Source organism: Phyllobates terribilis, unplaced genomic scaffold (genome assembly GCF_046119375.1).
Source record: "Phyllobates terribilis strain yellow unplaced genomic scaffold, ASM4611937v1 Scaffold_40__1_contigs__length_11209783, whole genome shotgun sequence".
NCBI classification, from domain to species: Eukaryota; Metazoa; Chordata; class Amphibia; order Anura; family Dendrobatidae; genus Phyllobates; species Phyllobates terribilis.
In genome coordinates, this window is record NW_027362800.1 from 8,236,370 (window position 1) to 8,261,970 (window position 25,601).

A 25,601-nucleotide genomic window follows, 5' to 3' on the forward strand; every position below is an offset into this window, starting at 1 on the left:
GAGCTTGTCATCTGGCTTCTGCAACTTTTAACATGAAAAATCCAATGAGGAGAAGAAAAGCAAAGCCAAAGAGTCCATCCCAAAATCCGACAAACAAGCAAAATGAACAAAAAGCATTGAATTCAATTCTTTCTGATTTTAGAAACTGCATTAAAGAAGGGGTGCACCGGTCCTGGAGATACTGCAATACCAGGTCAATGCGTGGAGTGGACAGAGCAAGCTCTTTTTCCATCTCCCTGTTCTAAAAATCCATTTAATATATGGTCCCCAGATAGGGGACGTATCAGATATTAAACTGATAAGAACAGATACTACACTTGATCTTAGCCAAAAGGCCGAGAAGCGATAACCAGAATTGGTTTCCGACTACGGTGCCACCCAAGGATTCTGAAAAGTCCATTTGTGGAGATGATGGCCACCTGGACTCCCGTTAAGAAGACATGCTGTCAACCTCTAGATCCCTCACATGCCTGCACTTTTCGGCTTGCTGCTGCTGCAATCCACGCGTTTTAGATCTGCATAACTCCACCTCTTTTAGCACAGTACCCTCAACCCCCGGCTGTTCCCACCCGCCTCAACACCGTTGGAAGGGAGGAGAACCAATTAAGGCGGGGGGGGGGGGTGGAACGAGCAGCTGTCTACCCTTAGCAGGAGGGTTGCTGATTAATTACCTCTCCTGCTGCTGCTGCTGCTGGCTGTCCAGCAGCAGACTGAAGGTGGCTGCTGCTGTGCGCAGGTATATAAAGGCTCAGAGCCTATTATGACACGCGCAGCCAGCGTTCCATTGCCACATTCCGTCTACTGCAGGCGGGATACCTGGATGGCTGAATGTCACTGAGAAGCTCACAGAGACCGCCATAAGCAACAGTTTAAAAGAATGCCACAGACTAATCAACCAAACTTTTTGGGTTGGTTTCTCTTTTATAGTCTGCAGGCATTAAATGAAAGAAGTCAGTGTTCCAGCAGAGGGAGACAACGTTTCAGAAAAGGCATTGTAGCAAACCAAAAAAGAAATTTTAAGCGCAGCAGAGTAACCAGCTCACATACCTGTTAGCTCAGGTGAGTTTAAAAGGCTGCTGTTGATAACAAGGGCATTTGCTAAATAGATGGTGTGTGTGCAACAATATACTGAAAGGTCAATTATATTGTGCAGCTTATCTCACCACCTGTAGTTATTTAGGTGAAAGCTCCAAAATGCTTGCCTAATATGTCTGTTTTTCCAAAAGGAAGTATAGAGGGAGAGCTAGATAGATAGCATTGCATTACATTACATTACATGGCAATGCAATGCACAGTTGCTGAAGTTGAACCAAAATGAGCTTGTCATCTGGCTTCTGCAACTTTTAACATGAAAAATCCAATGAGGAGAAGAAAAGCAAAGCCAAAGAGTCCATCCCAAAATCCGACAAACAAGCAAAATGAACAAAAAGCATTGAATTCAATTCTTTCTGATTTTAGAAACTGCATTAAAGAAGGGGTGCACCGGTCCTGGAGATACTGCAATACCAGGTCAATGCGTGGAGTGGACAGAGCAAGCTCTTTTTCCATCTCCCTGTTCTAAAAATCCATTTAATATATGGTCCCCAGATAGGGGACGTATCAGATATTAAACTGATAAGAACAGATACTACACTTGATCTTAGCCAAAAGGCCGAGAAGCGATAACCAGAATTGGTTTCCGACTACGGTGCCACCCAAGGATTCTGAAAAGTCCATTTGTGGAGATGGCCACCTGGACTCCCGTTAAGAAGACATGCTGTCAACCTCTAGATCCCTCACATGCCTGCACTTTTCGGCTTGCTGCTGCTGCAATCCACGCGTTTTAGATCTGCATAACTCCACCTCTTTTAGCACAGTACCCTCAACCCCCGGCTGTTCCCACCCGCCTCAACACCGTTGGAAGGGAGGAGAACCAATTAAGGCGGGGGGGGGGGGGTGGAACGAGCAGCTGTCTACCCTTAGCAGGAGGGTTGCTGATTAATTACCTCTCCTGCTGCTGCTGCTGCTGGCTGTCCAGCAGCAGACTGAAGGTGGCTGCTGCTGTGCGCAGGTATATAAAGGCTCAGAGCCTATTATGACACGCGCAGCCAGCGTTCCATTGCCACATTCCGTCTACTGCAGGCGGGATACCTGGATGGCTGAATGTCACTGAGAAGCTCACAGAGACCGCCATAAGCAACAGTTTAAAAGAATGCCACAGACTAATCAACCAAACTTTTTGGGTTGGTTTCTCTTTTATAGTCTGCAGGCATTAAATGAAAGAAGTCAGTGTTCCAGCAGAGGGAGACAACGTTTCAGAAAAGGCATTGTAGCAAACCAAAAAAGAAATTTTAAGCGCAGCAGAGTAACCAGCTCACATACCTGTTAGCTCAGGTGAGTTTAAAAGGCTGCTGTTGATAACAAGGGCATTTGCTAAATAGATGGTGTGTGTGCAACAATATACTGAAAGGTCAATTATATTGTGCAGCTTATCTCACCACCTGTAGTTATTTAGGTGAAAGCTCCAAAATGCTTGCCTAATATGTCTGTTTATCCAAAAGGAAGTATAGAGGGAGAGCTAGATAGATAGCATTGCATTACATTACATTACATGGCAATGCAATGCACAGTTGCTGAAGTTGAACCAAAATGAGCTTGTCATCTGGCTTCTGCAACTTTTAACATGAAAAATCCAATGAGGAGAAGAAAAGCAAAGCCAAAGAGTCCATCCCAAAATCCGACAAACAAGCAAAATGAACAAAAAGCATTGAATTCAATTCTTTCTGATTTTAGAAACTGCATTAAAGAAGGGGTGCACCGGTCCTGGAGATACTGCAATACCAGGTCAATGCGTGGAGTGTACAGAGCAAGCTCTTTTTCCATCTCCCTGTTCTAAAAATCCATTTAATATATGGTCCCCAGATAGGGGACGTATCAGATATTAAACTGATAAGAACAGATACTACACTTGATCTTAGCCAAAAGGCCGAGAAGCGATAACCAGAATTGGTTTCCGACTACGGTGCCACCCAAGGATTCTGAAAAGTCCATTTGTGGAGATGGCCACCTGGACTCCCGTTAAGAAGACATGCTGTCAACCTCTAGATCCCTCACATGCCTGCACTTTTCGGCTTGCTGCTGCTGCAATCCACGCGTTTTAGATCTGCATAACTCCACCTCTTTTAGCACAGTACCCTCAACCCCCAGCTGTTCCCACCCGCCTCAACACCGTTGGAAGGGAGGAGAACCAATTAAGGCGGGGGGGGGGTGGAACGAGCAGCTGTCTACCCTTAGCAGGAGGGTTGCTGATTAATTACCTCTCCTGCTGCTGCTGCTGCTGGCTGTCCAGCAGCAGACTGAAGGTGGCTGCTGCTGTGCGCAGGTATATAAAGGCTCAGAGCCTATTATGACACGCGCAGCCAGCGTTCCATTGCCACATTCCGTCTACTGCAGGCGGGATACCTGGATGGCTGAATGTCACTGAGAAGCTCACAGAGACCGCCATAAGCAACAGTTTAAAAGAATGCCACAGACTAATCAACCAAACTTTTTGGGTTGGTTTCTCTTTTATAGTCTGCAGGCATTAAATGAAAGAAGTCAGTGTTCCAGCAGAGGGAGACAACGTTTCAGAAAAGGCATTGTAGCAAACCAAAAAAGAAATTTTAAGCGCAGCAGAGTAACCAGCTCACATACCTGTTAGCTCAGGTGAGTTTAAAAGGCTGCTGTTGATAACAAGGGCATTTGCTAAATAGATGGTGTGTGTGCAACAATATACTGAAAGGTCAATTATATTGTGCAGCTTATCTCACCACCTGTAGTTATTTAGGTGAAAGCTCCAAAATGCTTGCCTAATATGTCTGTTTATCCAAAAGGAAGTATAGAGGGAGAGCTAGATAGATAGCATTGCATTACATTACATTACATGGCAATGCAATGCACAGTTGCTGAAGTTGAACCAAAATGAGCTTGTCATCTGGCTTCTGCAACTTTTAACATGAAAAATCCAATGAGGAGAAGAAAAGCAAAGCCAAAGAGTCCATCCCAAAATCCGACAAACAAGCAAAATGAACAAAAAGCATTGAATTCAATTCTTTCTGATTTTAGAAACTGCATTAAAGAAGGGGTGCACCGGTCCTGGAGATACTGCAATACCAGGTCAATGCGTGGAGTGGACAGAGCAAGCTCTTTTTCCATCTCCCTGTTCTAAAAATCCATTTAATATATGGTCCCCAGATAGGGGACGTATCAGATATTAAACTGATAAGAACAGATACTACACTTGATCTTAGCCAAAAGGCCGAGAAGCGATAACCAGAATTGGTTTCCGACTACGGTGCCACCCAAGGATTCTGAAAAGTCCATTTGTGGAGATGGCCACCTGGACTCCCGTTAAGAAGACATGCTGTCAACCTCTAGATCCCTCACATGCCTGCACTTTTCGGCTTGCTGCTGCTGCAATCCACGCGTTTTAGATCTGCATAACTCCACCTCTTTTAGCACAGTACCCTCAACCCCCGGCTGTTCCCACCCGCCTCAACACCGTTGGAAGGGAGGAGAACCAATTAAGGCGGGTGGGGGTGGAACGAGCAGCTGTCTACCCTTAGCAGGAGGGTTGCTGATTAATTACCTCTCCTGCTGCTGCTGCTGCTGGCTGTCCAGCAGCAGACTGAAGGTGGCTGCTGCTGTGCGCAGGTATATAAAGGCTCAGAGCCTATTATGACACGCGCAGCCAGCGTTCCATTGCCACATTCCGTCTACTGCAGGCGGGATACCTGGATGGCTGAATGTCACTGAGAAGCTCACAGAGACCGCCATAAGCAACAGTTTAAAAGAATGCCACAGACTAATCAACCAAACTTTTTGGGTTGGTTTCTCTTTTATAGTCTGCAGGCATTAAATGAAAGAAGTCAGTGTTCCAGCAGAGGGAGACAACGTTTCAGAAAAGGCATTGTAGCAAACCAAAAAAGAAATTTTAAGCGCAGCAGAGTAACCAGCTCACATACCTGTTAGCTCAGGTGAGTTTAAAAGGCTGCTGTTGATAACAAGGGCATTTGCTAAATAGATGGTGTGTGTGCAACAATATACTGAAAGGTCAATTATATTGTGCAGCTTATCTCACCACCTGTAGTTATTTAGGTGAAAGCTCCAAAATGCTTGCCTAATATGTCTGTTTATCCAAAAGGAAGTATAGAGGGAGAGCTAGATAGATAGCATTGCATTACATTACATTACATGGCAATGCAATGCACAGTTGCTGAAGTTGAACCAAAATGAGCTTGTCATCTGGCTTCTGCAACTTTTAACATGAAAAATCCAATGAGGAGAAGAAAGCAAAGCCAAAGAGTCCATCCCAAAATCCGACAAACAAGCAAAATGAACAAAAAGCATTGAATTCAATTCTTTCTGATTTTAGAAACTGCATTAAAGAAGGGGTGCACCGGTCCTGGAGATACTGCAATACCAGGTCAATGCGTGGAGTGGACAGAGCAAGCTCTTTTTCCATCTCCCTGTTCTAAAAATCCATTTAATATATGGTCCCCAGATAGGGGACGTATCAGATATTAAACTGATAAGAACAGATACTACACTTGATCTTAGCCAAAAGGCCGAGAAGCGATAACCAGAATTGGTTTCCGACTACGGTGCCACCCAAGGATTCTGAAAAGTCCATTTGTGGAGATGGCCACCTGAACTCCCGTTAAGAAGACATGCTGTCAACCTCTAGATCCCTCACATGCCTGCACTTTTCGGCTTGCTGCTGCTGCAATCCACGCGTTTTAGATCTGCATAACTCCACCTCTTTTAGCACAGTACCCTCAACCCCCGGCTGTTCCCACCCGCCTCAACACCGTTGGAAGGGAGGAGAACCAATTAAGGCGGGGGGGGGGGGGGTGGAACGAGCAGCTGTCTACCCTTAGCAGGAGGGTTGCTGATTAATTACCTCTCCTGCTGCTGCTGCTGCTGGCTGTCCAGCAGCAGACTGAAGGTGGCTGCTGCTGTGCGCAGGTATATAAAGGCTCAGAGCCTATTATGACACGCGCAGCCAGCGTTCCATTGCCACATTCCGTCTACTGCAGGCGGGATACCTGGATGGCTGAATGTCACTGAGAAGCTCACAGAGACCGCCATAAGCAGCAGTTTAAAAGAATGCCACAGACTAATCAACCAAACTTTTTGGGTTGGTTTCTCTTTTATAGTCTGCAGGCATTAAATGAAAGAAGTCAGTGTTCCAGCAGAGGGAGACAACGTTTCAGAAAAGGCATTGTAGCAAACCAAAAAAGAAATTTTAAGCGCAGCAGAGTAACCAGCTCACATACCTGTTAGCTCAGGTGAGTTTAAAAGGCTGCTGTTGATAACAAGGGCATTTGCTAAATAGATGGTGTGTGTGCAACAATATACTGAAAGGTCAATTATATTGTGCAGCTTATCTCACCACCTGTAGTTATTTAGGTGAAAGCTCCAAAATGCTTGCCTAATATGTCTGTTTATCCAAAAGGAAGTATAGAGGGAGAGCTAGATAGATAGCATTGCATTACATTACATTACATGGCAATGCAATGCACAGTTGCTGAAGTTGAACCAAAATGAGCTTGTCATCTGGCTTCTGCAACTTTTAACATGAAAAATCCAATGAGGAGAAGAAAAGCAAAGCCAAAGAGTCCATCCCAAAATCCGACAAACAAGCAAAATGAACAAAAAGCATTGAATTCAATTCTTTCTGATTTTAGAAACTGCATTAAAGAAGGGGTGCACCGGTCCTGGAGATACTGCAATACCAGGTCAATGCGTGGAGTGGACAGAGCAAGCTCTTTTTCCATCTCCCTGTTCTAAAAATCCATTTAATATATGGTCCCCAGATAGGGGACGTATCAGATATTAAACTGATAAGAACAGATACTACACTTGATCTTAGCCAAAAGGCCGAGAAGCGATAACCAGAATTGGTTTCCGACTACGGTGCCACCCAAGGATTCTGAAAAGTCCATTTGTGGAGATGGCCACCTGGACTCCCGTTAAGAAGACATGCTGTCAACCTCTAGATCCCTCACATGCCTGCACTTTTCGGCTTGCTGCTGCTGCAATCCACGCGTTTTAGATCTGCATAACTCCACCTCTTTTAGCACAGTACCCTCAACCCCCAGCTGTTCCCACCCGCCTCAACACCGTTGGAAGGGAGGAGAACCAATTAAGGCGGGGGGGGGGGGTGGAACGAGCAGCTGTCTACCCTTAGCAGGAGGGTTGCTGATTAATTACCTCTCCTGCTGCTGCTGCTGCTGGCTGTCCAGCAGCAGACTGAAGGTGGCTGCTGCTGTGCGCAGGTATATAAAGGCTCAGAGCCTATTATGACACGCGCAGCCAGCGTTCCATTGCCACATTCCGTCTACTGCAGGCGGGATACCTGGATGGCTGAATGTCACTGAGAAGCTCACAGAGACCGCCATAAGCAACAGTTTAAAAGAATGCCACAGACTAATCAACCAAACTTTTTGGGTTGGTTTCTCTTTTATAGTCTGCAGGCATTAAATGAAAGAAGTCAGTGTTCCAGCAGAGGGAGACAACGTTTCAGAAAAGGCATTGTAGCAAACCAAAAAAGAAATTTTAAGCGCAGCAGAGTAACCAGCTCACATACCTGTTAGCTCAGGTGAGTTTAAAAGGCTGCTGTTGATAACAAGGGCATTTGCTAAATAGATGGTGTGTGTGCAACAATATACTGAAAGGTCAATTATATTGTGCAGCTTATCTCACCACCTGTAGTTATTTAGGTGAAAGCTCCAAAATGCTTGCCTAATATGTCTGTTTATCCAAAAGGAAGTATAGAGGGAGAGCTAGATAGATAGCATTGCATTACATTACATTACATGGCAATGCAATGCACAGTTGCTGAAGTTGAACCAAAATGAGCTTGTCATCTGGCTTCTGCAACTTTTAACATGAAAAATCCAATGAGGAGAAGAAAAGCAAAGCCAAAGAGTCCATCCCAAAATCCGACAAACAAGCAAAATGAACAAAAAGCATTGAATTCAATTCTTTCTGATTTTAGAAACTGCATTAAAGAAGGGGTGCACCGGTCCTGGAGATACTGCAATACCAGGTCAATGCGTGGAGTGGACAGAGCAAGCTCTTTTTCCATCTCCCTGTTCTAAAAATCCATTTAATATATGGTCCCCAGATAGGGGACGTATCAGATATTAAACTGATAAGAACAGATACTACACTTGATCTTAGCCAAAAGGCCGAGAAGCGATAACCAGAATTGGTTTCCGACTACGGTGCCACCCAAGGATTCTGAAAAGTCCATTTGTGGAGATGGCCACCTGGACTCCCGTTAAGAAGACATGCTGTCAACCTCTAGATCCCTCACATGCCTGCACTTTTCGGCTTGCTGCTGCTGCAATCCACGCGTTTTAGATCTGCATAACTCCACCTCTTTTAGCACAGTACCCTCAACCCCCGGCTGTTCCCACCCGCCTCAACACCGTTGGAAGGGAGGAGAACCAATTAAGGCGGGTGGGGGTGGAACGAGCAGCTGTCTACCCTTAGCAGGAGGGTTGCTGATTAATTACCTCTCCTGCTGCTGCTGCTGCTGGCTGTCCAGCAGCAGACTGAAGGTGGCTGCTGCTGTGCGCAGGTATATAAAGGCTCAGAGCCTATTATGACACGCGCAGCCAGCGTTCCATTGCCACATTCCGTCTACTGCAGGCGGGATACCTGGATGGCTGAATGTCACTGAGAAGCTCACAGAGACCGCCATAAGCAACAGTTTAAAAGAATGCCACAGACTAATCAACCAAACTTTTTGGGTTGGTTTCTCTTTTATAGTCTGCAGGCATTAAATGAAAGAAGTCAGTGTTCCAGCAGAGGGAGACAACGTTTCAGAAAAGGCATTGTAGCAAACCAAAAAAGAAATTTTAAGCGCAGCAGAGTAACCAGCTCACATACCTGTTAGCTCAGGTGAGTTTAAAAGGCTGCTGTTGATAACAAGGGCATTTGCTAAATAGATGGTGTGTGTGCAACAATATACTGAAAGGTCAATTATATTGTGCAGCTTATCTCACCACCTGTAGTTATTTAGGTGAAAGCTCCAAAATGCTTGCCTAATATGTCTGTTTATCCAAAAGGAAGTATAGAGGGAGAGCTAGATAGATAGCATTGCATTACATTACATTACATGGCAATGCAATGCACAGTTGCTGAAGTTGAACCAAAATGAGCTTGTCATCTGGCTTCTGCAACTTTTAACATGAAAAATCCAATGAGGAGAAGAAAGCAAAGCCAAAGAGTCCATCCCAAAATCCGACAAACAAGCAAAATGAACAAAAAGCATTGAATTCAATTCTTTCTGATTTTAGAAACTGCATTAAAGAAGGGGTGCACCGGTCCTGGAGATACTGCAATACCAGGTCAATGCGTGGAGTGGACAGAGCAAGCTCTTTTTCCATCTCCCTGTTCTAAAAATCCATTTAATATATGGTCCCCAGATAGGGGACGTATCAGATATTAAACTGATAAGAACAGATACTACACTTGATCTTAGCCAAAAGGCCGAGAAGCGATAACCAGAATTGGTTTCCGACTACGGTGCCACCCAAGGATTCTGAAAAGTCCATTTGTGGAGATGGCCACCTGAACTCCCGTTAAGAAGACATGCTGTCAACCTCTAGATCCCTCACATGCCTGCACTTTTCGGCTTGCTGCTGCTGCAATCCACGCGTTTTAGATCTGCATAACTCCACCTCTTTTAGCACAGTACCCTCAACCCCCGGCTGTTCCCACCCGCCTCAACACCGTTGGAAGGGAGGAGAACCAATTAAGGCGGGGGGGGGTGGAACGAGCAGCTGTCTACCCTTAGCAGGAGGGTTGCTGATTAATTACCTCTCCTGCTGCTGCTGCTGCTGGCTGTCCAGCAGCAGACTGAAGGTGGCTGCTGCTGTGCGCAGGTATATAAAGGCTCAGAGCCTATTATGACACGCGCAGCCAGCGTTCCATTGCCACATTCCGTCTACTGCAGGCGGGATACCTGGATGGCTGAATGTCACTGAGAAGCTCACAGAGACCGCCATAAGCAACAGTTTAAAAGAATGCCACAGACTAATCAACCAAACTTTTTGGGTTGGTTTCTCTTTTATAGACTGCAGGCATTAAATGAAAGAAGTCAGTGTTCCAGCAGAGGGAGACAACGTTTCAGAAAAGGCATTGTAGCAAACCAAAAAAGAAATTTTAAGCGCAGCAGAGTAACCAGCTCACATACCTGTTAGCTCAGGTGAGTTTAAAAGGCTGCTGTTGATAACAAGGGCATTTGCTAAATAGATGGTGTGTGTGCAACAATATACTGAAAGGTCAATTATATTGTGCAGCTTATCTCACCACCTGTAGTTATTTAGGTGAAAGCTCCAAAATGCTTGCCTAATATGTCTGTTTATCCAAAACGAAGTATAGAGGGAGAGCTAGATAGATAGCATTGCATTACATTACATTACATGGCAATGCAATGCACAGTTGCTGAAGTTGAACCAAAATGAGCTTGTCATCTGGCTTCTGCAACTTTTAACATGAAAAATCCAATGAGGAGAAGAAAAGCAAAGCCAAAGAGTCCATCCCAAAATCCGACAAACAAGCAAAATGAACAAAAAGCATTGAATTCAATTCTTTCTGATTTTAGAAACTGCATTAAAGAAGGGGTGCACCGGTCCTGGAGATACTGCAATACCAGGTCAATGCGTGGAGTGGACAGAGCAAGCTCTTTTTCCATCTCCCTGTTCTAAAAATCCATTTAATATATGGTCCCCAGATAGGGGACGTATCAGATATTAAACTGATAAGAACAGATACTACACTTGACCTTAGCCAAAAGGCCGAGAAGCGATAACCAGAATTGGTTTCCGACTACGGTGCCACCCAAGGATTCTGAAAAGTCCATTTGTGGAGATGGCCACCTGGACTCCCGTTAAGAAGACATGCTGTCAACCTCTAGATCCCTCACATGCCTGCACTTTTCGGCTTGCTGCTGCTGCAATCCACGCGTTTTAGATCTGCATAACTCCACCTCTTTTAGCACAGTACCCTCAACCCCCGGCTGTTCCCACCCGCCTCAACACCGTTGGAAGGGAGGAGAACCAATTAAGGCGGGGGGGGGTGGAACGAGCAGCTGTCTACCCTTAGCAGGAGGGTTGCTGATTAATTACCTCTCCTGCTGCTGCTGCTGCTGGCTGTCCAGCAGCAGACTGAAGGTGGCTGCTGCTGTGCGCAGGTATATAAAGGCTCAGAGCCTATTATGACACGCGCAGCCAGCGTTCCATTGCCACATTCCGTCTACTGCAGGCGGGATACCTGGATGGCTGAATGTCACTGAGAAGCTCACAGAGACCGCCATAAGCAACAGTTTAAAAGAATGCCACAGACTAATCAACCAAACTTTTTGGGTTGGTTTCTCTTTTATAGTCTGCAGGCATTAAATGAAAGAAGTCAGTGTTCCAGCAGAGGGAGACAACGTTTCAGAAAAGGCATTGTAGCAAACCAAAAAAGAAATTTTAAGCGCAGCAGAGTAACCAGCTCACATACCTGTTAGCTCAGGTGAGTTTAAAAGGCTGCTGTTGATAACAAGGGCATTTGCTAAATAGATGGTGTGTGTGCAACAATATACTGAAAGGTCAATTATATTGTGCAGCTTATCTCACCACCTGTAGTTATTTAGGTGAAAGCTCCAAAATGCTTGCCTAATATGTCTGTTTATCCAAAAGGAAGTATAGAGGGAGAGCTAGATAGATAGCATTGCATTACATTACATTACATGGCAATGCAATGCACAGTTTCTGAAGTTGAACCAAAATGAGCTTGTCATCTGGCTTCTGCAACTTTTAACATGAAAAATCCAATGAGGAGAAGAAAAGCAAAGCCAAAGAGTCCATCCCAAAATCCGACAAACAAGCAAAATGAACAAAAAGCATTGAATTCAATTCTTTCTGATTTTAGAAACTGCATTAAAGAAGGGGTGCACCGGTCCTGGAGATACTGCAATACCAGGTCAATGCGTGGAGTGGACAGAGCAAGCTCTTTTTCCATCTCCCTGTTCTAAAAATCCATTTAATATATGGTCCCCAGATAGGGGACGTATCAGATATTAAACTGATAAGAACAGATACTACACTTGATCTTAGCCAAAAGGCCGAGAAGCGATAACCAGAATTGGTTTCCGACTACGGTGCCACCCAAGGATTCTGAAAAGTCCATTTGTGGAGATGGCCACCTGGACTCCCGTTAAGAAGACATGCTGTCAACCTCTAGATCCCTAACATGCCTGCACTTTTCGGCTTGCTGCTGCTGCAATCCACGCGTTTTAGATCTGCATAACTCCACCTCTTTTAGCACAGTACCCTCAACCCCCGGCTGTTCCCACCCGCCTCAACACCGTTGGAAGGGAGGAGAACCAATTAAGGCGGGGGGGGGTGGAACGAGCAGCTGTCTACCCTTAGCAGGAGGGTTGCTGATTAATTACCTCTCCTGCTGCTGCTGCTGCTGGCTGTCCAGCAGCAGACTGAAGGTGGCTGCTGCTGTGCGCAGGTATATAAAGGCTCAGAGCCTATTATGACACGCGCAGCCAGCGTTCCATTGCCACATTCCGTCTACTGCAGGCGGGATACCTGGATGGCTGAATGTCACTGAGAAGCTCACAGAGACCGCCATAAGCAACAGTTTAAAAGAATGCCACAGACTAATCAACCAAACTTTTTGGGTTGGTTTCTCTTTTATAGACTGCAGGCATTAAATGAAAGAAGTCAGTGTTCCAGCAGAGGGAGACAACGTTTCAGAAAAGGCATTGTAGCAAACCAAAAAAGAAATTTTAAGCGCAGCAGAGTAACCAGCTCACATACCTGTTAGCTCAGGTGAGTTTAAAAGGCTGCTGTTGATAACAAGGGCATTTGCTAAATAGATGGTGTGTGTGCAACAATATACTGAAAGGTCAATTATATTGTGCAGCTTATCTCACCACCTGTAGTTATTTAGGTGAAAGCTCCAAAATGCTTGCCTAATATGTCTGTTTATCCAAAACGAAGTATAGAGGGAGAGCTAGATAGATAGCATTGCATTACATTACATTACATGGCAATGCAATGCACAGTTGCTGAAGTTGAACCAAAATGAGCTTGTCATCTGGCTTCTGCAACTTTTAACATGAAAAATCCAATGAGGAGAAGAAAAGCAAAGCCAAAGAGTCCATCCCAAAATCCGACAAACAAGCAAAATGAACAAAAAGCATTGAATTCAATTCTTTCTGATTTTAGAAACTGCATTAAAGAAGGGGTGCACCGGTCCTGGAGATACTGCAATACCAGGTCAATGCGTGGAGTGGACAGAGCAAGCTCTTTTTCCATCTCCCTGTTCTAAAAATCCATTTAATATATGGTCCCCAGATAGGGGACGTATCAGATATTAAACTGATAAGAACAGATACTACACTTGACCTTAGCCAAAAGGCCGAGAAGCGATAACCAGAATTGGTTTCCGACTACGGTGCCACCCAAGGATTCTGAAAAGTCCATTTGTGGAGATGGCCACCTGGACTCCCGTTAAGAAGACATGCTGTCAACCTCTAGATCCCTCACATGCCTGCACTTTTCGGCTTGCTGCTGCTGCAATCCACGCGTTTTAGATCTGCATAACTCCACCTCTTTTAGCACAGTACCCTCAACCCCCGGCTGTTCCCACCCGCCTCAACACCGTTGGAAGGGAGGAGAACCAATTAAGGCGGGGGGGGGTGGAACGAGCAGCTGTCTACCCTTAGCAGGAGGGTTGCTGATTAATTACCTCTCCTGCTGCTGCTGCTGCTGGCTGTCCAGCAGCAGACTGAAGGTGGCTGCTGCTGTGCGCAGGTATATAAAGGCTCAGAGCCTATTATGACACGCGCAGCCAGCGTTCCATTGCCACATTCCGTCTACTGCAGGCGGGATACCTGGATGGCTGAATGTCACTGAGAAGCTCACAGAGACCGCCATAAGCAACAGTTTAAAAGAATGCCACAGACTAATCAACCAAACTTTTTGGGTTGGTTTCTCTTTTATAGTCTGCAGGCATTAAATGAAAGAAGTCAGTGTTCCAGCAGAGGGAGACAACGTTTCAGAAAAGGCATTGTAGCAAACCAAAAAAGAAATTTTAAGCGCAGCAGAGTAACCAGCTCACATACCTGTTAGCTCAGGTGAGTTTAAAAGGCTGCTGTTGATAACAAGGGCATTTGCTAAATAGATGGTGTGTGTGCAACAATATACTGAAAGGTCAATTATATTGTGCAGCTTATCTCACCACCTGTAGTTATTTAGGTGAAAGCTCCAAAATGCTTGCCTAATATGTCTGTTTATCCAAAAGGAAGTATAGAGGGAGAGCTAGATAGATAGCATTGCATTACATTACATTACATGGCAATGCAATGCACAGTTTCTGAAGTTGAACCAAAATGAGCTTGTCATCTGGCTTCTGCAACTTTTAACATGAAAAATCCAATGAGGAGAAGAAAAGCAAAGCCAAAGAGTCCATCCCAAAATCCGACAAACAAGCAAAATGAACAAAAAGCATTGAATTCAATTCTTTCTGATTTTAGAAACTGCATTAAAGAAGGGGTGCACCGGTCCTGGAGATACTGCAATACCAGGTCAATGCGTGGAGTGGACAGAGCAAGCTCTTTTTCCATCTCCCTGTTCTAAAAATCCATTTAATATATGGTCCCCAGATAGGGGACGTATCAGATATTAAACTGATAAGAACAGATACTACACTTGATCTTAGCCAAAAGGCCGAGAAGCGATAACCAGAATTGGTTTCCGACTACGGTGCCACCCAAGGATTCTGAAAAGTCCATTTGTGGAGATGGCCACCTGGACTCCCGTTAAGAAGACATGCTGTCAACCTCTAGATCCCTAACATGCCTGCACTTTTCGGCTTGCTGCTGCTGCAATCCACGCGTTTTAGATCTGCATAACTCCACCTCTTTTAGCACAGTACCCTCAACCCCCAGCTGTTCCCACCCGCCTCAACACCGTTGGAAGGGAGGAGAACCAATTAAGGCGGGGGGGGGGTGGAACGAGCAGCTGTCTACCCTTAGCAGGAGGGTTGCTGATTAATTACCTCTCCTGCTGCTGCTGCTGCTGGCTGTCCAGCAGCAGACTGAAGGTGGCTGCGGCTGTGCGCAGGTATATAAAGGCTCAGAGCCTATTATGACACGCGCAGCCAGCGTTCCATTGCCACATTCCGTCTACTGCAGGCGGGATACCTGGATGGCTGAATGTCACTGAGAAGCTCACAGAGACCGCCATAAGCAACAGTTTAAAAGAATGCCACAGACTAATCAACCAAACTTTTTGGGTTGGTTTCTCTTTTATAGTCTGCAGGCATTAAATGAAAGAAGTCAGTGTTCCAGCAGAGGGAGACAACGTTTCAGAAAAGGCATTGTAGCAAACCAAAAAAGAAATTTTAAGCGCAGCAGAGTAACCAGCTCACATACCTGTTAGCTCAGGTGAGTTTAAAAGGCTGCTGTTGATAACAAGGGCATTTGCTAAATAGATGGTGTGTGTGCAACAATATACTGAAAGGTCAATTATATTGTGCAGCTTATCTCACCACCTGTAGTTATTTAGGTGAAAGCTCCAAAATGCTTGCCTAATATGTCTGTTTATCCAAAAGGAAGTATAGAGGGAGAGCTAGATAGATAGCATTGCATTACATTACATTACATGGCAATGCAATGCACAGTTGCTGAAGTTGAACCAAAATGAGCTTGTCATCTGGCTTCTGCAACTTTTAACATGAAAAATCCAATGAGGAGAAGAAAAGCAAAGCCAAAGAGTCCATCCCAAAATCCGACAAACAAGCAAAATGAACAAAAAGCATTGAATTCAATTCTTTCTGATTTTAGAAACTGCATTAAAGAAGGGGTGCACCGGTCCTGGAGATACTGCAATACCAGGTCAATGCGTGGAGTGGACAGAGCAAGCTCTTTTTCCATCTCCCTGTTCTAAAAATCCATTTAATATATGGTCCCCAGATAGGGGACGTATCAGATATTAAACTGATAAGAACAGATACTACACTTGATCTTAGCCAAAAGGCCGAGAAGCGATAACCAGAATTGGTTTCCGACTACGGTGCCACCCAAGGATTCTGAAAAGTCCATTTGTGGAGATGGCCACCTGGACTCCCGTTAAGAAGACATGCTGTCAACCTCTAGATCCCTCACATGCCTGCACTTTTCGGCTTGCTGCTGCTGCAATCCACGCGTTTTAGATCTGCATAACTCCACCTCTTTTAGCACAGTACCCTCAACCCCCGGCTGTTCCCACCCGCCTCAACACCGTTGGAAGGGAGGAGAACCAATTAAGGCGGGGGGGGGTGGAACGAGCAGCTGTCTACCCTTAGCAGGAGGGTTGCTGATTAATTACCTCTCCTGCTGCTGCTGCTGCTGGCTGTCCAGCAGCAGACTGAAGGTGGCTGCTGCTGTGCGCAGGTATATAAAGGCTCAGAGCCTATTATGACACGCGCAGCCAGCGTTCCATTGCCACATTCCGTCTACTGCAGGCGGGATACCTGGATGGCTGAATGTCACTGAGAAGCTCACAGAGACCGCCATAAGCAACAGTTTAAAAGAATGCCACAGACTAATCAACCAAACTTTTTGGGTTGGTTTCTCTTTTATAGTCTGCAGGCATTAAATGAAAGAAGTCAGTGTTCCAGCAGAGGGAGACAACGTTTCAGAAAAGGCATTGTAGCAAACCAAAAAAGAAATTTTAAGCGCAGCAGAGTAACCAGCTCACATACCTGTTAGCTCAGGTGAGTTTAAAAGGCTGCTGTTGATAACAAGGGCATTTGCTAAATAGATGGTGTGTGTGCAACAATATACTGAAAGGTCAATTATATTGTGCAGCTTATCTCACCACCTGTAGTTATTTAGGTGAAAGCTCCAAAATGCTTGCCTAATATGTCTGTTTATCCAAAAGGAAGTATAGAGGGAGAGCTAGATAGATAGCATTGCATTACATTACATTACATGGCAATGCAATGCACAGTTGCTGAAGTTGAACCAAAATGAGCTTGTCATCTGGCTTCTGCAACTTTTAACATGAAAAATCCAATGAGGAGAAGAAAGCAAAGCCAAAGAGTCCATCCCAAAATCCGACAAACAAGCAAAATGAACAAAAAGCATTGAATTCAATTCTTTCTGATTTTAGAAACTGCATTAAAGAAGGGGTGCACCGGTCCTGGAGATACTGCAATACCAGGTCAATGCGTGGAGTGGACAGAGCAAGCTCTTTTTCCATCTCCCTGTTCTAAAAATCCATTTAATATATGGTCCCCAGATAGGGGACGTATCAGATATTAAACTGATAAGAACAGATACTACACTTGATCTTAGCCAAAAAGCCGAGAAGCGATAACCAGAATTGGTTTCCGACTACGGTGCCACCCAAGGATTCTGAAAAGTCCATTTGTGGAGATGGCCACCTGGACTCCCGTTAAGAAGACATGCTGTCAACCTCTAGATCCCTCACATGCCTGCACTTTTCGGCTTGCTGCTGCTGCAATCCACGCGTTTTAGATCTGCATAACTCCACCTCTTTTAGCACACTACCCTCAACCCCCGGCTGTTCCCACCCGCCTCAACACCGTTGGAAGGGAGGAGAACCAATTAAGGCGGGGGGTGGGGTGGAACGAGCAGCTGTCTACCCTTAGCAGGAGGGTTGCTGATTAATTACCTCTCCTGCTGCTGCTGCTGCTGGCTGTCCAGCAGCAGACTGAAGGTGGCTGCTGCTGTGCGCAGGTATATAAAGGCTCAGAGCCTATTATGACACGCGCAGCCAGCGTTCCATTGCCACATTCCGTCTACTGCAGGCGGGATACCTGGATGGCTGAATGTCACTGAGAAGCTCACAGAGACCGCCATAAGCAACAGTTTAAAAGAATGCCACAGACTAATCAACCAAACTTTTTGGGTTGGTTTCTCTTTTATAGACTGCAGGCATTAAATGAAAGAAGTCAGTGTTCCAGCAGAGGGAGACAACGTTTCAGAAAAGGCATTGTAGCAAACCAAAAAAGAAATTTTAAGCGCAGCAGAGTAACCAGCTCACATACCTGTTAGCTCAGGTGAGTTTAAAAGGCTGCTGTTGATAACAAGGGCATTTGCTAAATAGATGGTGTGTGTGCAACAATATACTGAAAGGTCAATTATATTGTGCAGCTTATCTCACCACCTGTAGTTATTTAGGTGAAAGCTCCAAAATGCTTGCCTAATATGTCTGTTTATCCAAAAGGAAGTATAGAGGGAGAGCTAGATAGATAGCATTGCATTACATTACATTACATGGCAATGCAATGCACAGTTGCTGAAGTTGAACCAAAATGAGCTTGTCATCTGGCTTCTGCAACTTTTAACATGAAAAATCCAATGAGGAGAAGAAAAGCAAAGCCAAAGAGTCCATCCCAAAATCCGACAAACAAGCAAAATGAACAAAAAGCATTGAATTCAATTCTTTCTGATTTTAGAAACTGCATTAAAGAAGGGGTGCACCGGTCCTGGAGATACTGCAATACCAGGTCAATGCGTGGAGTGGACAGAGCAAGCTCTTTTTCCATCTCCCTGTTCTAAAAATCCATTTAATATATGGTCCCCAGATAGGGGACGTATCAGATATTAAACTGATAAGAACAGATACTACACTTGATCTTAGCCAAAAGGCCGAGAAGCGATAACCAGAATTGGTTTCCGACTACGGTGCCACCCAAGGATTCTGAAAAGTCCATTTGTGGAGATGGCCACCTGGACTCCCGTTTAGAAGACATGCTGTCAACCTCTAGATCCCTAACATGCCTGCACTTTTCGGCTTGCTGCTGCTGCAATCCACGCGTTTTAGATCTGCATAACTCCACCTCTTTTAGCACAGTACCCTCAACCCCCGGCTGTTCCCACCCGCCTCAACACCGTTGGAAGGGAGGAGAACCAATTAAGGCGGGGGGGGGGTGGAACGAGCAGCTGTCTACCCTTAGCAGGAGGGTTGCTGATTAATTACCTCTCCTGCTGCTGCTGCTGCTGGCTGTCCAGCAGCAGACTGAAGGTGGCTGCTGCTGTGCGCAGGTATATAAAGGCTCAGAGCCTATTATGACACGCGCAGCCAGCGTTCCATTGCCACATTCCGTCTACTGCAGGCGGGATACCTGGATGGCTGAATGTCACTGAGAAGCTCACAGAGACCGCCATAAGCAACAGTTTAAAAGAATGCCACAGACTAATCAACCAAACTTTTTGGGTTGGTTTCTCTTTTATAGTCTGCAGGCATTAAATGAAAGAAGTCAGTGTTCCAGCAGAGGGAGACAACGTTTCAGAAAAGGCATTGTAGCAAACCAAAAAAGAAATTTTAAGCGCAGCAGAGTAACCAGCTCACATACCTGTTAGCTCAGGTGAGTTTAAAAGGCTGCTGTTGATAACAAGGGCATTTGCTAAATAGATGGTGTGTGTGCAACAATATACTGAAAGGTCAATTATATTGTGCAGCTTATCTCACCACCTGTAGTTATTTAGGTGAAAGCTCCAAAATGCTTGCCTAATATGTCTGTTTATCCAAAAGGAAGTATAGAGGGAGAGCTAGATAGATAGCATTGCATTACATTACATTACATGGCAATGCAATGCACAGTTTCTGAAGTTGAACCAAAATGAGCTTGTCATCTGGCTTCTGCAACTTTTAACATGAAAAATCCAATGAGGAGAAGAAAAGCAAAGCCAAAGAGTCCATCCCAAAATCCGACAAACAAGCAAAATGAACAAAAAGCATTGAATTCAATTCTTTCTGATTTTAGAAACTGCATTAAAGAAGGGGTGCACCGGTCCTGGAGATACTGCAATACCAGGTCAATGCGTGGAGTGGACAGAGCAAGCTCTTTTTCCATCTCCCTGTTCTAAAAATCCATTTAATATATGGTCCCCAGATAGGGGACGTATCAGATATTAAACTGATAAGAACAGATACTACACTTGATCTTAGCCAAAAGGCCGAGAAGCGATAACCAGAATTGGTTTCCGACTACGGTGCCACCCAAGGATTCTGAAAAGTCCATTTGTGGAGATGGCCACCTGGACTCCCGTTAAGAAGACATGCTGTCAACCTCTAGATCCCTCACATGCCTGCACTTTTCGGCTTGCTGCTGCTGCAATCCACGCGTTTTAGATCTGCATAACTCCACCTCTTTTAGCACAGTACCCTCAACCCCCGGCTGTTCCCACCCGCCTCAACACCGTTGGAAGGGAGGAGAACCAATTAAGGCGGGGGGGGGGGGGTGGAACGAGCAGCTGTCTACCCTTAGCAGGAGGGTTGCTGATTAATTACCTCTCCTGCTGCTGCTGCTGCTGGCTGTCCAGCAGCAGACTGAAGGTGGCTGCTGCTGTGCGCAGGTATATAAAGGCTCAGAGCCTATTATGACACGCGCAGCCAGCGTTCCATTGCCACATTCCGTCTACTGCAGGCGGGATACCTGGATGGCTGAATGTCACTGAGAAGCTCACAGAGACCGCCATAAGCAACAGTTTAAAAGAATGCCACAGACTAATCAACCAAACTTTTTGGGTTGGTTTCTCTTTTATAGTCTGCAGGCATTAAATGAAAGAAGTCAGTGTTCCAGCAGAGGGAGACAACGTTTCAGAAAAGGCATTGTAGCAAACCAAAAAAGAAATTTTAAGCACAGCAGAGTAACCAGCTCACATACCTGTTAGCTCAGGTGAGTTTAAAAGGCTGCTGTTGATAACAAGGGCATTTGCTAAATAGATGGTGTGTGTGCAACAATATACTGAAAGGTCAATTATATTGTGCAGCTTATCTCACCACCTGTAGTTATTTAGGTGAAAGCTCCAAAATGCTTGCCTAATATGTCTGTTTATCCAAAAGGAAGTATAGAGGGAGAGCTAGATAGATAGCATTGCATTACATTACATTACATGGCAATGCAATGCACAGTTGCTGAAGTTGAACCAAAATGAGCTTGTCATCTGGCTTCTGCAACTTTTAACATGAAAAATCCAATGAGGAGAAGAAAAGCAAAGCCAAAGAGTCCATCCCAAAATCCGACAAACAAGCAAAATGAACAAAAAGCATTGAATTCAATTCTTTCTGATTTTAGAAACTGCATTAAAGAAGGGGTGCACCGGTCCTGGAGATACTGCAATACCAGGTCAATGCGTGGAGTGGACAGAGCAAGCTCTTTTTCCATCTCCCTGTTCTAAAAATCCATTTAATATATGGTCCCCAGATAGGGGACGTATCAGATATAAACTGATAAGAACAGATACTACACTTGATCTTAGCCAAAAGGCCGAGAAGCGATAACCAGAATTGGTTTCCGACTACGGTGCCACCCAAGGATTCTGAAAAGTCCATTTGTGGAGATGGCCACCTGGACTCCCGTTAAGAAGACATGCTGTCAACCTCTAGATCCCTCACATGCCTGCACTTTTCGGCTTGCTGCTGCTGCAATCCACGCGTTTTAGATCTGCATAACTCCACCTCTTTTAGCACAGTACCCTCAACCCCCGGCTGTTCCCACCCGCCTCAACACCGTTGGAAGGGAGGAGAACCAATTAAGGCGGGGGGGGGGGTGGAACGAGCAGCTGTCTACCCTTAGCAGGAGGGTTGCTGATTAATTACCTCTCCTGCTGCTGCTGCTGCTGGCTGTCCAGCAGCAGACTGAAGGTGGCTGCTGCTGTGCGCAGGTATATAAAGGCTCAGAGCCTATTATGACACGCGCAGCCATCGTTCCATTGCCACATTCCGTCTACTGCAGGCGGGATACCTGGATGGCTGAATGTCACTGAGAAGCTCACAGAGACCGCCATAAGCAACAGTTTAAAAGAATGCCACAGACTAATCAACCAAACTTTTTGGGTTGGTTTCTCTTTTATAGTCTGCAAGCATTAAATGAAAGAAGTCAGTGTTCCAGCAGAGGGAGACAACGTTTCAGAAAAGGCATTGTAGCAAACCAAAAAAGAAATTTTAAGCGCAGCAGAGTAACCAGCTCACATACCTGTTAGCTCAGGTGAGTTTAAAAGGCTGCTGTTGATAACAAGGGCATTTGCTAAATAGATGGTGTGTGTGCAACAATATACTGAAAGGTCAATTATATTGTGCAGCTTATCTCACCACCTGTAGTTATTTAGGTGAAAGCTCCAAAATGCTTGCCTAATATGTCTGTTTATCCAAAAGGAAGTATAGAGGGAGAGCTAGATAGATAGCATTGCATTACATTACATTACATGGCAATGCAATGCACAGTTGCTGAAGTTGAACCAAAATGAGCTTGTCATCTGGCTTCTGCAACTTTTAACATGAAAAATCCAATGAGGAGAAGAAAAGCAAAGCCAAAGAGTCCATCCCAAAATCCGACAAACAAGCAAAATGAACAAAAAGCATTGAATTCAATTCTTTCTGATTTTAGAAACTGCATTAAAGAAGGGGTGCACCGGTCCTGGAGATACTGCAATACCAGGTCAATGCGTGGAGTGGACAGAGCAAGCTCTTTTTCCATCTCCCTGTTCTAAAAATCCATTTAATATATGGTCCCCAGATAGGGGACGTATCAGATATTAAACTGATAAGAACAGATACTACACTTGATCTTAGCCAAAAGGCCGAGAAGCGATAACCAGAATTGGTTTCCGACTACGGTGCCACCCAAGGATTCTGAAAAGTCCATTTGTGGAGATGGCCACCTGGACTCCCGTTAAGAAGACATGCTGTCAACCTCTAGATCCCTCACATGCCTGCACTTTTCGGCTTGCTGCTGCTGCAATCCACGCGTTTTAGATCTGCATAACTCCACCTCTTTTAGCACAGTACCCTCAACCCCCGGCTGTTCCCACCCGCCTCAACACCGTTGGAAGGGAGGAGAACCAATTAAGGCGGGGGGGGGGGTGGAACGAGCAGCTGTCTACCCTTAGCAGGAGGGTTGCTGATTAATTACCTCTCCTGCTGCTGCTGCTGCTGGCTGTCCAGCAGCAGACTGAAGGTGGCTGCTGCTGTGCGCAGGTATATAAAGGCTCAGAGCCTATTATGACACGCGCAGCCAGCGTTCCATTGCCACATTCCGTCTACTGCAGGCGGGATACCTGGATGGCTGAATGTCACTGAGAAGCTCACAGAGACCGCCATAAGCAACCGTTTAAAAGAATGCCACAGACTAATCAACCAAACTTTTTGGGTTGGTTTCTCTTTTATAGTCTGCAGGCATTAAATGAAAGAAGTCAGTGTTCCAGCAGAGGGAGACAACGTTTCAGAAAAGGCATTGTAGCAAACCAAAAAAGAAATTTTAAGCGCAGCAGAGTAACCAGCTCACATACCTGTTAGCTCAGGTGAGTTTAAAAGGCTGCTGTTGATAACAAGGGCATTTGCTAAATAGATGGTGTGTGTGCAACAATATACTGAAAGGTCAATTATATTGTGCAGCTTATCTCACCACCTGTAGTTATTTAGGTGAAAGCTCCAAAATGCTTGCCTAATATGTCTGTTTATCCAAAAGGAAGTATAGAGGGAGAGCTAGATAGATAGCATTGCATTACATTACATTACATGGCAATGCAATGCACAGTTGCTGAAGTTGAACCAAAATGAGCTTGTCATCTGGCTTCTGCAACTTTTAACATGAAAAATCCAATGAGGAGAAGAAAAGCAAAGCCAAAGAGTCCATCCCAAAATCCGACAAACAAGCAAAATGAACAAAAAGCATTGAATTCAATTCTTTCTGATTTTAGAAACTGCATTAAAGAAGGGGTGCACCGGTCCTGGAGATACTGCAATACCAGGTCAATGCGTGGAGTGGACAGAGCAAGCTCTTTTTCCATCTCCCTGTTCTAAAAATCCATTTAATATATGGTCCCCAGATAGGGGACGTATCAGATATTAAACTGATAAGAACAGATACTACACTTGATCTTAGCCAAAAGGCCGAGAAGCGATAACCAGAATTAGTTTCCGACTACGGTGCCACCCAAGGATTCTGAAAAGTCCATTTGTGGAGATGGCCACCTGGACTCCCGTTAAGAAGACATGCTGTCAACCTCTAGATCCCTCACATGCCTGCACTTTTCGGCTTGCTGCTGCTGCAATCCACGCGTTTTAGATCTGCATAACTCCACCTCTTTTAGCACAGTACCCTCAACCCCCGGCTGTTCCCACCCGCCTCAACACCGTTGGAAGGGAGGAGAACCAATTAAGGCGGGGGGGGGGTGGAACGAGCAGCTGTCTACCCTTAGCAGGAGGGTTGCTGATTAATTACCTCTCCTGCTGCTGCTGCTGCTGGCTGTCCAGCAGCAGACTGAAGGTGGCTGCTGCTGTGCGCAGGTATATAAAGGCTCAGAGCCTATTATGACACGCGCAGCCAGCGTTCCATTGCCACATTCCGTCTACTGCAGGCGGGATACCTGGATGGCTGAATGTCACTGAGAAGCTCACAGAGACCGCCATAAGCAACAGTTTAAAAGAATGCCACAGACTAATCAACCAAACTTTTTGGGTTGGTTTCTCTTTTATAGTCTGCAGGCATTAAATGAAAGAAGTCAGTGTTCCAGCAGAGGGAGACAACGTTTCAGAAAAGGCATTGTAGCAAACCAAAAAAGAAATTTTAAGCGCAGCAGAGTAACCAGCTCACATACCTGTTAGCTCAGGTGAGTTTAAAAGGCTGCTGTTGATAACAAGGGCATTTGCTAAATAGATGGTGTGTGTGCAACAATATACTGAAAGGTCAATTATATTGTGCAGCTTATCTCACCACCTGTAGTTATTTAGGTGAAAGCTCCAAAATGCTTGCCTAATATGTCTGTTTATCCAAAAGGAAGTATAGAGGGAGAGCTAGATAGATAGCATTGCATTACATTACATTACATGGCAATGCAATGCACAGTTGCTGAAGTTGAACCAAAATGAGCTTGTCATCTGGCTTCTGCAACTTTTAACATGAAAAATCCAATGAGGAGAAGAAAAGCAAAGCCAAAGAGTCCATCCCAAAATCCGACAAACAAGCAAAATGAACAAAAAGCATTGAATTCAATTCTTTCTGATTTTAGAAACTGCATTAAAGAAGGGGTGCACCGGTCCTGGAGATACTGCAATACCAGGTCAAAGCGTGGAGTGGACAGAGCAAGCTCTTTTTCCATCTCCCTGTTCTAAAAATCCATTTAATATATGGTCCCCAGATAGGGGACGTATCAGATATTAAACTGATAAGAACAGATACTACACTTGATCTTAGCCAAAGGGCCGAGAAGCGATAACCAGAATTGGTTTCCGACTACGGTGCCACCCAAGGATTCTGAAAAGTCCATTTGTGGAGATGGCCACCTGGACTCCCGTTAAGAAGACATGCTGTCAACCTCTAGATCCCTCACATGCCTGCACTTTTCGGCTTGCTGCTGCTGCAATCCACGCGTTTTAGATCTGCATAACTCCACCTCTTTTAGCACAGTACCCTCAACCCCCGGCTGTTCCCACCCGCCTCAACACCGTTGGAAGGGAGGAGAACCAATTAAGGCGGGGGGGGGGGTGGAACGAGCAGCTGTCTACCCTTAGCAGGAGGGTTGCTGATTAATTACCTCTCCTGCTGCTGCT

General features: G+C 45.2%; 20 non-coding genes across 20 annotated transcripts; all 20 read right to left on the reverse strand.

Annotated features, from left to right (window-relative positions):
* Positions 1-156: 156 nt before the first annotated feature.
* LOC141189546 (U2 spliceosomal RNA) lies at positions 157-347 on the reverse strand. The gene has a single exon (XR_012263600.1). It is a non-coding gene; the product is annotated as a U2 spliceosomal RNA (small nuclear RNA).
* A 1,125-nt stretch (positions 348-1,472) lies between these two features.
* On the reverse strand, positions 1,473-1,663 carry LOC141189547 (U2 spliceosomal RNA). Its single transcript, XR_012263601.1, has one exon. It is a non-coding gene; the product is annotated as a U2 spliceosomal RNA (small nuclear RNA).
* Positions 1,664-2,786: 1,123 nt separating this feature from the next.
* Positions 2,787-2,977, reverse strand: LOC141184521 (U2 spliceosomal RNA). The gene has a single exon (XR_012259268.1). It is a non-coding gene; the product is annotated as a U2 spliceosomal RNA (small nuclear RNA).
* Positions 2,978-4,097: 1,120 nt separating this feature from the next.
* On the reverse strand, positions 4,098-4,288 carry LOC141189548 (U2 spliceosomal RNA). The gene has a single exon (XR_012263602.1). It is a non-coding gene; the product is annotated as a U2 spliceosomal RNA (small nuclear RNA).
* Positions 4,289-5,406: 1,118 nt separating this feature from the next.
* Positions 5,407-5,597, reverse strand: LOC141189549 (U2 spliceosomal RNA). Its single transcript, XR_012263603.1, has one exon. It is a non-coding gene; the product is annotated as a U2 spliceosomal RNA (small nuclear RNA).
* A 1,124-nt stretch (positions 5,598-6,721) lies between these two features.
* On the reverse strand, positions 6,722-6,912 carry LOC141189550 (U2 spliceosomal RNA). The gene has a single exon (XR_012263604.1). It is a non-coding gene; the product is annotated as a U2 spliceosomal RNA (small nuclear RNA).
* A 1,122-nt stretch (positions 6,913-8,034) lies between these two features.
* On the reverse strand, positions 8,035-8,225 carry LOC141189551 (U2 spliceosomal RNA). The gene has a single exon (XR_012263605.1). It is a non-coding gene; the product is annotated as a U2 spliceosomal RNA (small nuclear RNA).
* Positions 8,226-9,343: 1,118 nt separating this feature from the next.
* On the reverse strand, positions 9,344-9,534 carry LOC141189552 (U2 spliceosomal RNA). Its single transcript, XR_012263606.1, has one exon. It is a non-coding gene; the product is annotated as a U2 spliceosomal RNA (small nuclear RNA).
* Positions 9,535-10,653: 1,119 nt separating this feature from the next.
* On the reverse strand, positions 10,654-10,844 carry LOC141185240 (U2 spliceosomal RNA). The gene has a single exon (XR_012259921.1). It is a non-coding gene; the product is annotated as a U2 spliceosomal RNA (small nuclear RNA).
* Positions 10,845-11,963: 1,119 nt separating this feature from the next.
* LOC141189553 (U2 spliceosomal RNA) lies at positions 11,964-12,154 on the reverse strand. The gene has a single exon (XR_012263607.1). It is a non-coding gene; the product is annotated as a U2 spliceosomal RNA (small nuclear RNA).
* Positions 12,155-13,273: 1,119 nt separating this feature from the next.
* On the reverse strand, positions 13,274-13,464 carry LOC141185241 (U2 spliceosomal RNA). Its single transcript, XR_012259922.1, has one exon. It is a non-coding gene; the product is annotated as a U2 spliceosomal RNA (small nuclear RNA).
* A 1,119-nt stretch (positions 13,465-14,583) lies between these two features.
* Positions 14,584-14,774, reverse strand: LOC141189554 (U2 spliceosomal RNA). Its single transcript, XR_012263608.1, has one exon. It is a non-coding gene; the product is annotated as a U2 spliceosomal RNA (small nuclear RNA).
* Positions 14,775-15,894: 1,120 nt separating this feature from the next.
* Positions 15,895-16,085, reverse strand: LOC141189555 (U2 spliceosomal RNA). Its single transcript, XR_012263609.1, has one exon. It is a non-coding gene; the product is annotated as a U2 spliceosomal RNA (small nuclear RNA).
* Positions 16,086-17,203: 1,118 nt separating this feature from the next.
* On the reverse strand, positions 17,204-17,394 carry LOC141184593 (U2 spliceosomal RNA). Its single transcript, XR_012259334.1, has one exon. It is a non-coding gene; the product is annotated as a U2 spliceosomal RNA (small nuclear RNA).
* Positions 17,395-18,515: 1,121 nt separating this feature from the next.
* LOC141189558 (U2 spliceosomal RNA) lies at positions 18,516-18,706 on the reverse strand. Its single transcript, XR_012263611.1, has one exon. It is a non-coding gene; the product is annotated as a U2 spliceosomal RNA (small nuclear RNA).
* Positions 18,707-19,826: 1,120 nt separating this feature from the next.
* LOC141189559 (U2 spliceosomal RNA) lies at positions 19,827-20,017 on the reverse strand. The gene has a single exon (XR_012263612.1). It is a non-coding gene; the product is annotated as a U2 spliceosomal RNA (small nuclear RNA).
* Positions 20,018-21,140: 1,123 nt separating this feature from the next.
* Positions 21,141-21,330, reverse strand: LOC141185524 (U2 spliceosomal RNA). Its single transcript, XR_012260179.1, has one exon. It is a non-coding gene; the product is annotated as a U2 spliceosomal RNA (small nuclear RNA).
* A 1,121-nt stretch (positions 21,331-22,451) lies between these two features.
* On the reverse strand, positions 22,452-22,642 carry LOC141189560 (U2 spliceosomal RNA). The gene has a single exon (XR_012263613.1). It is a non-coding gene; the product is annotated as a U2 spliceosomal RNA (small nuclear RNA).
* Positions 22,643-23,763: 1,121 nt separating this feature from the next.
* Positions 23,764-23,954, reverse strand: LOC141189561 (U2 spliceosomal RNA). Its single transcript, XR_012263614.1, has one exon. It is a non-coding gene; the product is annotated as a U2 spliceosomal RNA (small nuclear RNA).
* A 1,120-nt stretch (positions 23,955-25,074) lies between these two features.
* Positions 25,075-25,265, reverse strand: LOC141185228 (U2 spliceosomal RNA). Its single transcript, XR_012259910.1, has one exon. It is a non-coding gene; the product is annotated as a U2 spliceosomal RNA (small nuclear RNA).
* Between the last annotated feature and the right edge of the window lie 336 nt (positions 25,266-25,601).